General features: G+C 40.9%; 1 long non-coding RNA gene across 1 annotated transcript; it reads left to right on the forward strand.

Moving 5' to 3' along the window:
• The first annotated feature begins 8943 nt into the window (after positions 1 to 8943).
• Positions 8944 to 10673, forward strand: LOC145435166 (uncharacterized). The gene is made up of 3 exons (XR_013913727.1): positions 8944 to 9104; positions 10058 to 10189; positions 10545 to 10673. It is a non-coding gene; the product is annotated as an uncharacterized LOC145435166 (long non-coding RNA).
• Positions 10674 to 11459: the final 786 nt, after the last annotated feature.

Consider the following 11459-nt stretch of genomic DNA (forward strand, 5'->3'; position numbering starts at 1 on the left):
TGTCCCAGCAGGGTACCAATAATCTTCTCACGCATCCCTGCACGCAACCTCATTCGCCCCCGACCATAATCTTAGTGACGAAGTAGTCTGCGAAGCACATACTTTGAGAGATTGCCAAGTATAGTGTACGTGACCGCGCTTCAGTCGCCGGATCGTATATAGACAATTGAATTCATTTAACTTGGTTATTTATATATTTGTTAATATATTGCAGTATGATTTGATCCTGGTATATCTGCAAGTTTCTGACCACTACTTACTACAGTTTGGCTGTTTTGTATTATTAAAGAAAGCTCCTTTGATCTGCGTGTGCGATCAGGATTGCAAGAGAACTCAGAGCGGTCATTAGTAAGTCGGCCAGTGCGTACAACAGGAACTGTAGCGTCGACTCCAATCAAGCACTATACCAGCGTGTCTTGCAATAAATTCTTGCATCGACCGCTACAGTCAGAAACTTTACCAGTCAAGAACTTGAAAGTGAGAAAAGTTGAAAATCTTGAACATTTCGGGTGAAACTGCGGCAGCGTCAGAGAGAGCTGACTGCCCAACTGAGCGAAATGAAACTGTGGCAATGTCAGAAAGTGTTGACTGTTGGACCAAGTTAAGAGAATGTTGAAGATGACCGTGGAAGTGTCAAGAACGAAATTGTGGACCAGAACCCCGTGAAAAGCGAGCCAGCGGGCTCTGATGATTCAACCAACAGTGACAGCACTTTCCACGGATTTGATCAGAGATTGATTGAATATGGTCATCAGCTTCGTGAAACAGAAAGAGATGTTAAAAGACGGATTGAATTAGTTGAGGATATTATGACGCAATCCAAAAATAAAGAAGAATTACGAGAAGCAATGAAAGGTGTTTCTTACTACCGAGACGAATTGCGGAAAACTTCCAGATAAATTATTTCGAAGTAGGCCGAGAATACGGAAACAAAGGATTTCACCAACAGTCTGAGGTTGGTTGAAATAAAAATTGAAAAAGTCCAGCAAAACGTTATGGATTTCATGCAGCTTCAATATGAAAATGGATCCGTCGGTAGCCGAGCGAAATCCAGAGCTGGCTCGAGATCGCTGTCAAAATGCAAAGTGCAGTCTCGCCTGCAACAAAGAACAACTTCACAAAAGCATAACGGAAACAGCCGCTTTGAAAGCAAGTCTGGAATTGGCGAAGCGAGAAGCTGCAATGAAAAGAAAGATACTTGAAGATGAAGCAGAGTTACAGTAATTGTCTCTGGAGAGTGAAATTGCTGAACAACAAGCCGTGATCGAAGTTTGCGAGCAAATTGAAAGGGAGGAAAACCCATTTAAATCAGCATAATCAGCTAACCTTTTAGGTTTAGATATTTGCAAATCTTATGTTATGCGAATCTTCATCCCGCAATCATGAACCTCGTCGTGATTTTTCGCAATATGGCAGATGTCTAATCATTTGAATTTGATGTATCAAGTTTTTCTGATGCAGGGCGCAGAGAAATGTTCTCAGCACCGACCCGCTTTCTCTTGCTGCTGTCGTCATCAACATCTTTGTGCATCTATATCAGGTAGCCTACTTTACGTGTGTGGGAGGGTGACAGGGGTGGTGGTCAGTGCTTCACCAACTACGAACCTCACCGCACGACACTGAGCCAGTGCTGTTTTTTTAAATGTTGTATCGTGATCGTGATCAATTATTCCTGATCTCTGTAGCACAATTGTGGGCATATTTGTCAAATTGCTCACCACATTTCCAATTTGAAACCGTTCCCATAAGTCGCACCATAACCGAAAGCACGCCGCTTTGTGAAAAGAGAATCAGAGATTTAGTGATTGAATGTTTGTCTGTTTGTGGTGTCTTTTCCACTGCAACTCTACTCGAACCTGCAACCCATTGGTGTTGTAACTATGGATTATACCACTACGTCATCTCGTCACAGTGATTAAATGCATACGCGAAAGATAAAAAGTATATTGGGAATGATACAGCAGAGTGCGTATGCGTGAGTTTGAGTATGGTGGTGTTGCTATAGCGTGGTTTCGTGATCGAAGCGCATTGTGATAATAGTCAGGCAGCGTAATGGAAAATGCATTGCGCTGGTGTAACACACGGAATTTTGACATTCGATACTTTCTAAGGATATAATATCGCGATTAAGATGTACGTAGGTACAAGTACGATGTGGCTTTATGGAATAAAAAAAATGAACGAAGTGTAACGACTCATTTAGTGTTGAAGCACCGATGTGATGTTAATACAATCTCATATAGAAAGACGTCGTGGTTTCACGGCGTTGCTGTTCAAGAGTTGCCATCTGCGGAGAAAAATTAGCCGTTATGATGTAGTCGACCTTATCACAAAGCGTCGGCGTTCTAGTAGATATTCAAGAGTTTGAAAGCTGATATCAGGAAGCTGGTAAGTAGATCTTGCGACAGCGAGCGCGAGTCTAATTGGAACACCAAATCTCTTCGCTACCACTGGAACAATTTAGGTTATGCGTCACTCATGATGTGAAGTTGCTTCAATATTTCTAAATGATATCGCTACCATACGTGATCGAATATCAGGTTATAAGCAATGTCGAAGTAGGAATATGTGGTAAATACAGTGTTAGGATGTCTCGAGTCAACTTTTTCGTATGACTTGACTTGACTCTAGTCACTTTGGAAAAATGACTTGACTTGACTTGATTTGACTCGGAGCTTTAGAAATGTGCATTGACTCGTGGCTCGGAGCAAATATTACGAGTCAATTTCAAGTCAGCAAATAAACGGTGTCGATTAAATCACTGTATCTTGTATATGTTCGGATTGTTCGAGATGCGCCTGTGTCATTATACTGAGAGCAACCAATCTTTCACTGATTGTACGTTATGCTGATCCTCCCTTGTTACATCACAAAAAAATTGACCGCAAACGAAATGATCACAGTTTACGTTGTCTAGTAATAACAATGTGTCTCTGTTTCTTAGACGGCTAAATGCTTAAATTGCGCAGTGCTCACCTTTACCACCCGTCTTGTATGATTTAAATCGACCAATTATAGTTTGTGCGTTTATATTCTCACAGGTCTGTAGATGGGTAATGTAGGCTATTGTATCAATTTGTTTCAACTTCTCGAGGCTTCGTATTCGGTTCTATATTTTGGCTGTTAATAATTGACTGTAGCATGTAGCTGTGCAACAGTGTACACTATACTACTCACGTATTTTATTAGCAGTTCTACGTGTGCGTGAGTGATGCAGCGTCTTTTTGCATGTATGTTTAACTTTATATTCGTGATTTGATTCGATATAAATGACCAATAATTCTGTCTTTCACCCAGCTAGCAAAATGCATGGACTATGCATCATCACTCATACTTCGAAAATTAAATTTGACTTGACTCGTAACTTGACTTGACTTGACTCGAGTCACCTCCAAAGAACGAGTGACTTGACTTGACTCGAGACACCTTCGAAAATCGATTGAATCGACTTGACTCGAGTCAAAATGTGCAATGACTCAAGATGACTCGTGACTCGAAGGTAGTGACTTGATCCCAACACTGGGTAGATATGATATCTAAAACATGAAAATGATATAAGAACCTGCAAATCATTTTTGAATATGGGTTATACTCCATAGCAAATGATAGGTTCTGAATAGTCAATAGATGTCTTAGTTATAGGTCTTGGTCCTGATCTCTGTGTGGCTTAGTGAGATTGCATTGTTTATTCGCTAGTTTCGATAGTAGGTAGGGTTGCATTTAAAATAAACTGTGTTTTAAACAAATGCCTTTTTGAGAAAAAATTGTGTTTCTCTAACGTTGTCTAATTATGTCATAATTGTGTAAATACGTCCGTAAAACTATGCAGTAGGAGCCTACAGACGATTTGCACCCAAAATAATCGACGTATACCAAGTGGGGTGGCTGGAACCCTCGAAATTGTCGTCGGTTCAACAGTTTTTGCACGTAGATATAGAAGCCATATTTACTCGGCATTTTCAATGGCCAGTGCCACTCCAATGTGACGTCACAATTAAATATGTCAAAAAGAAAATAACGACATGTTTCAAACAAGGTCCTTGTTTTAAAAATGTTTGTGTCAGATTAAATTTCGTTTTAAATGCTGCCCTACTTGTAGATATTCCGGAATTTGTGCTCTCTCGGCCTCAGCCGAGCATCCATATCGCACTACATGATTTTTCTCATGAAATCGACTCAAATTACTGCGCAAGCTGAAAAGTTTTCAGTCGGCAAAAGACACTTTACATCTAATATATGCATAATAAGTTCATATAATAATTCTTCCCGACGGAAGCATCGCGTCACCACAACGCTTTTTATATGTCATATGCTGTTGTCGAGTTCATCATGATCATCATCATTTCACTATAATTTTTATCAAATCAATGCACCACAAGATTACAATATAATGATAAGATAGAAGGGTGCCGAACGACTCGGAGTAGTCTTTTAATCAGACACCCAGCTTGATCTACAGCAGAGGTCTCAAACACGCGGCCCGCGGGCCGCATGCGGCCCCCGAGACCATTTTGTGCGGCCCGCGACGGCATTTTGGATTTCCAAGTATTCGACAATATTTTACTGCCAATTTTTAGGAACTTAAAATTCGCTCTAAAACAGAAGCCTGAAAATACTCAAACTTCACTAATACATCAGTTTCCACTCAGTTACCACTCAGTGGAAGATCAACTATTACGTGACATTACTTGTTTAATATGGTACAAAATGACCCGTTGATGATTCGTGACTGAAAATTGTGATTTGGACTTGAGCGCGACCCTCTGTAGAATTACTCGTACTCGTACTCGTCACGTCAAACGTTACAATCAGAGAAGGACTCTTGTGACTCGGAATGCCCTGACTTGGTACAACCACGGACGCAACAAACCATGGTGTCCTATATGGCGTGGACACAAGCAAATCTCACGGCTTGGTGAAATTGGTGTACGTCCATTTGGTCGAAGGCAATTTGACGGTAATTTTTGTCCGGCTTGTCCTGCATTAGTCTGAATTTTATAAAACGGGTATCAATCGACAGCTACCGCGGTACTGATTGCGAAAATATAAATTTATTCTGTTCGTGGTCCTGGAACTCCTCAAAATAAGCCCCGAATGTTGCATTGTATGTGAGTTTGGCATTGTGATGCTGCAATGACGTCTGGGAGTAGGCGAGGAGCACTGCAAGATGCAAACGTATTGGCCATTGTTACGCAGGCGATTGATCATGGTTGCGTCACAATACCAAACTCACTTACAATGCAACATTTGAGGCTTATTTTGGCGAGTTCCAGGGCCGCGAACAGAATAAAATTGATATTTTCGGGGGGGGGGGGTGCTGGGGCCCCTATAAGCATCTAACCGTAACTTCTGGGGGTCTCCGCCCTCCGGACCCCCCTTTCGCATCTCTTATTCTTATCTATCTTTCACCACAGTAGGTTCGGCCAGGTGCTGGATTCGGCCATGTCTATTATTGCATGTGTGCACGGATAGACTACATCAAAATAAAGTAATTCTACCGCATGCAGAGACGTGATGATTATCGGGATACGGGACTTTTCAAATGCAGAGATTTGATGATGATTGACACATCTGTACGGAATCCTATTCTTGCTTGGTACACGGATTTCCATGTTTATTCGTTATTATCCATGAAAAAAGCGCATCATCCAAATATGGGGGGGGGGCAGGGCGACCGCCCACCTCGCTCACCCCAAAAGCCACCACTGGGCCCGTGAGATTTGCTTGTGTCCACACCATATAGGACACTATGAACAAACTATCAAACTGGTAGGAGAAATAGTAAAATATCAAAAGGCCGTAGCTTGCGTTGCGTACCATATTTAGATATCTAAGCATATAGGTATGGCAACCGACATTGTCATTATGTTGCTCCTTTGATACAGTTGGTTACATCCCGTGTCCTCTTGGGTATCTTTATATATGTAATTGTCGCCAATTTAATGTGGCGAGTATATTAACTTGTGGTAGCCTACGCTTCACAGCTGTAACGAACGGATTCTTCGGCGATTGCACAATGCACATTTCTATTGTTATTGTACAGATCCATTATGTTCAAGTTGTTATTGATCTGTTCCAACATTCGAAGGTAAAATGAAACGCTGATTCTATTTGACTTCCGTAATGACATGTCAATACAGCCTAGTTATCAGGAGTAGATCTATGCTCGAAACCCGGAAATAAGGCCGATTTTGAAATACATTGAATTCCCCTATTATTGGTGGTGCGGCCCGCGGCGCCATAAAAAATAGGAAATTGGCCCGCGAGCACAATTGAGTTTCAGACCTCTGATCTACAGCATGTAAATAAGAGACATGCACGCTGGATTTGAGAAAGGATAACATAAAAGGAAGCGACTAAAATAATGATGCCCATGTCGGTATAGGCGAGGTCGATAAGTCAGATTGTAGTCCGGTATTGATCTTGGGGGCTGACTAGTATTGATTCAGCCAAAATAGATTTATTTAGATTTGAAGGCGGACATGCTCGACGACTGTCTGATAGCTGGCGAGATGCTTTTCCACACTAAAGCTCCGTCGTACTTGATAGAGTGATGATGCGTTTTCTTGTATCCCGTCCTGATCATATGGTATAGTTGTTCCTCGAGGACGAGTGTGTGTTGTAGTTGTGCACTTTCAATTCTGAGGTGAAGCAGTCGTTAAAATTTGTGGATTACACTTTACCTCAAGGTCATTGATCCGCTTGCCTCCTTCTGCTGTACAACCTCCTGAATTAAGGTCATTGAAATCGTACAATATTGTTTATTTTCGCATATTTCCGAAAAAATGAGAGGCGAAAATCAAGAAGATAAGTTTGAAGCTTAAAGTTATCTTCGTATAAGCTCATTCGCGAAATCCGTCAGCATCGAGTAGACTTTGACCTAATTTTAGTGAATCATGCGGCGAATTGTAGCGTATGCTCTACGGCGTAGAGCATACGCTATATTAGGGTAGTCAACCGAATCCGCAAGCATTCGAAATGGTCCTTCAATGATTCATGACTGATGTTCATCTCAGTTATAATTATGATTGCATTTGAAACAATAATCAATTTAGAACATATTTAAAACATGGCCCTTGTTAAAAACATCTTTCTGATTTTATCCTTGATTTCTTGCCGTCGAAAAATAACAACTGAACTTACCGCGCGTGTGCATGCACGACATCTGATGTTGGGATTCTGGCTCTTGCAAACAATACTTCAGGGAAGAGGTTCTTAACCTTTATCTACAAACCGTCGCGAAACCCCAATCTCTTGTAAATAATATTTATATATGCCGGTATAAGTTCCCGTTCCACACTATACGATATGAACCAGAAGAGAAATATGTTATTTGGTTTGCATTCTTTGCAATTCCAATTTACCAGTCAGCCCGGCGGGGTGCTATACGTGCCTATCATATAACTGCAGATGTTAATCACTCCAATTCGCGTACAAATCATTAGACAAAGTCAGCAGAAGATGGTGGATCAGTGCGCATTGCGCTGTCTAAGTGTCTATTCACCCTATGATTTGGCAGTATCGAGATGAGTCACAAGAAGACAAAGTTTTGTTCGGTCGAAGCGCAAAAGCGTGTGACGAATTGATGTAACTGCAAACTAGCTAATAAATATTGGAGACAGAGGCATTTCAAAACGACGGAATTTCAATTTAGACCCCAATCCACTGCGCAGAACACGCCACCACGACATTCACAATTAAGCGACTGATCGCTCCTAATTGTCTGCAACTAATGATTGCAAGTCATCTGCACAAATCATCTGTATCAGTTGAACGTGGTTCTTAGCGGGGGAGATAGTGTAGTGGTTACGATGTGCGCCCACTGACCAGACGGACCGGGTTCGATCCCCGTCGGAGGTTTATCTTCCCAGCCGCTGCCGTTCTTACGGCTACAAAAAAAGCCCAGTAAAAGTCCCGACGAAAGAAAGCACTCACAAGGAATGGAAAAAAGTAGTAGAAATGGTCGCGGCTGCAAAGAAGATCAACATCGAAAAGAACAATATCGGGCACTCTAGGCCGAGGTGGATGTTAGAGTGAATGAGCGCTACTGATGCGTGTCGTTCGACATCTTTCTATCTGTTCATGACATCGCATAGTGTCTTATCGCATTGTACATTGTGTGTGACTTGTTCAGATAAAAATAATAACCCAACAATGTTATGTTATGTAACCACCAAGTAACCCCTGTATTGACAATTATTGAAAATCATTACGTACGATATATCTCTCTAGTCAAAGCAAAAATTACTATAGCAGAATCAGGGCTACTGGAGAACAATAATCGAATTTTTAACTATTTGATCTGTAGTGGAAAGTGGATTCGTGATCGCCAGGTCCCTTCAGGTACTTATTTTGCTTCTTTGTACGTTGTGATATGCTGACGCCACCAATCGGAACTTGTGGCGTTAGGGTTTATTGAAATATGTTGAATGGCTTCGTGGGAGTTACAATTGTATATCTAGGACCAATATGACTCCTTTGACGATCAAGCTTTCCGTCTCTGTCTTACACAGAGTTACGGACCAAAGAGTATCACTGGCCAGGACTATCTCATCATGCAACATTTTACGGCGTTCTACGGCGTCTTGAAAAAGCCAAGAAGAAGAGCGAGCCGAGAACAATTTCGCACTAAGTCAAAACGCCCAAAGCATCGCTAAATCACATCCAGGCAAACGCGAATAGTGACAGCATTCAGAAACTAGAAAAGGTAGTTAGTTCGCGAACGCATCTATACCTAAAGATGTTCGCATGCAACCACACCCACCCGCGCATTGCGCAAGTCTTGCCTTTTTTCTCGCATCCATCCAATAGCGTTACAATCCTTTTCGTATTACGCGAACCACATTACCCTTTTTTCGTATCACTCGGGTATAAAGCACCGATCTCTTTCGTATGACCAGACTCATTTTTTATTACGCAACCCGACGTACAATGACTTTTTTTAACACTACGTATAATTTACTGTTATAGACTATACGGTTTTATTAGACTACAATTTTGGATATAAAAACTGAAGATGCTTCCCATAAATAGATTTGCGTTATTCGCAGTCATCGGGACCATGTTGCTTCTGGCATCGTCTATGGCGGAGGCGAGAGAGACCAGTAAGTACATTAGGAATATATCGAAACGATGCAATGACTGGCTAAAAAGAAACAATTCGTTTTACAAAAAAATAATTTTGCGGTATGATTGTTAATGATATTGGGTATGACATCGCCGCATATCAAGTCCAATCGTTTTACTGTTGCCGCGAATCTCTTTGATATCCGTCTGCAGTCTCATTCGTTTCATTCATTGTTACAAAGCATTGAATAATCTTCTACCATCCTGTTCCTAAGAAATGAGTTCGACGAAAATACAATGTACTTCTACCCTGAAAAAATTCTATCGCATCTGCATGCCCACTTAGTTAATCACGCTTTATTGTTAGCATTGCCCGCTGTCACGACGTACGTCGCCCAATATACTTTGAAACATTCGTATTACAAGCACGGGGCTACTGATCGTTCGCGCGTGAAATGTAATCTATAACGTGCTCCAACGGGTTTTGCTTAAGGCTTAGTATGAAGTCCGGCTATACTCGCGATGTACATCTTATACACTGAAACCGGGACTGTTGAATGCATGTTTGGCATAAATGCTGTTCCGATTGCTGTGACCAGAAGTAGTCAAAGTCGTCATCGTTGGTACTCAAGTAGAAGTAGAAGTTACCGTCGTAACCTTCTACTCGAGTACGAGTAGATGTAATGATTTCCAAGTAAGTACAAAATTCCGTATTTCCAGGTCTATAGTTTTGCTTGAAAACTGAATACTGTTAGGTCGACGAGGAAATATTATAAACTCATAACTAGGGCAAGTTTTTGAGTATTCAATTGAGTAAGTATAGTGCAAGTATAGGCAAAACCTATTTCAGTACTCAGAAAATGTAGAAGTATTTTGTTGCTGACCACGTCTGTGACAATGACTCAGTGCATTGATTGATGTCAAGGTTTGAGTGCACTTGGTATTGAAAATAATCAAATACTGCTACCAAGTAATCTCTCTTTGACAACAGTCAGGCTGCGGAGATCAACGTGCTCGGACGCATTTTCTTCGTGTCCCGAACTTGTTTCGCATTGGAATGGAGTTGGATGCGTGTTCTTAAGGTCATTATGTATGAAGAGCTGCCAAATGTGCTGAACATAAAGTAAGATTGTCGTGATACATCAAGTCATCTGTGCTTCCTCCGCTAGTGTTAAGATAATGATAACTCGAGGTTGCGAATACTATACCACTATATATACCGATCATACCTCACCGTATAAATACCTTATCTTATCTACCGTCACTGAAGAGTATGCGTATAGGAAGTTTCCTTTTCTACTTCGTCAAAACGAATTCAAGAATTTTGCTTTCCGTCACCTGATAGCAAAAGGAGTATCGGATACCTCGGTATGACTAAAATGAGATTAATTTCATACTAGTGGAGAAGAAGCTAGGCTAATTATAGCATTGGTCTTTTTAATTTATGTTTTGTTGTTAATCAATCCCTAATTTTTCAGGTTTGTGCTCGAGGAGGATCACTTGCGTCTCGCATGAATCAGAATTCGAAACCTGCTATATAATATAATCGTGTATAGACTATATGATATTCAGAACCGCAAATAAAATTGTGACTTGAAAATGCAAAATTCGTTCCTCATGCAGTTCTTGTTATTATGGTTCATTATTACGATTCGGAAACGGTTTAGTAGCCCAGTGTATTCTTAGGGCGGCAGCATATCGGTATATTGATGTTGATAATAGTAAAATATGGGTTTCGTACTTGCTAGAAATAAAGTTAAGCCAACACACAAATCGGGCGGTAAATATATCAAGTCAAGATAAGTCCCGTACGTCTTCCTTATTTTTACATTAGACAGATATGCTATCTTTATATCAATTTCGTCGATGTCAATCATTAATAGTAACTGTTATTGAGGGACAAGCTCACAACAGAGAGTCACTACATATTCACAAATGGAAAGCTGAAAATTTCGAGCAAACTTTTCTAACAAAGCAAATAAAAATTTTGAAAAGGGCAAGGTGCACGCTCGTTTACTGCTGATCTTTTTCATGCCGCTTGCGCCATACAGAGAGATGGTCCTAAGTTTCTAAGGAAATAATTTCAACCATAGAATATAGATGTTATAATGGCGTGCAACATTGGAAAGGGTTGACAGTGCAGCACCTACCAAGGTTCGCTTTGGAACGCAAACCTCCAGATTCTGAGGTTCACACACCGAACGCCAATGTGAACTTCGCGTTCTAACCATCCCCATTGAATATAGTATGTTCTGTTCATATTGAAATGATCCCGATTATTTTTGGCTGACACTCGTCAGGGGCAATCGTTAGCAACTACAGTAGAAAATGCGAAAGGACATTGTGTATCAACAATCGTATCACAAAATATGACGTCACCGACATCAAATTTC

Source organism: Botryllus schlosseri, chromosome 3 (assembly GCF_051294905.1).
Source record: "Botryllus schlosseri isolate E-star chromosome 3, Bs_hap1, whole genome shotgun sequence".
Lineage (NCBI taxonomy): Eukaryota > Metazoa > Chordata > Ascidiacea > Stolidobranchia > Styelidae > Botryllus > Botryllus schlosseri.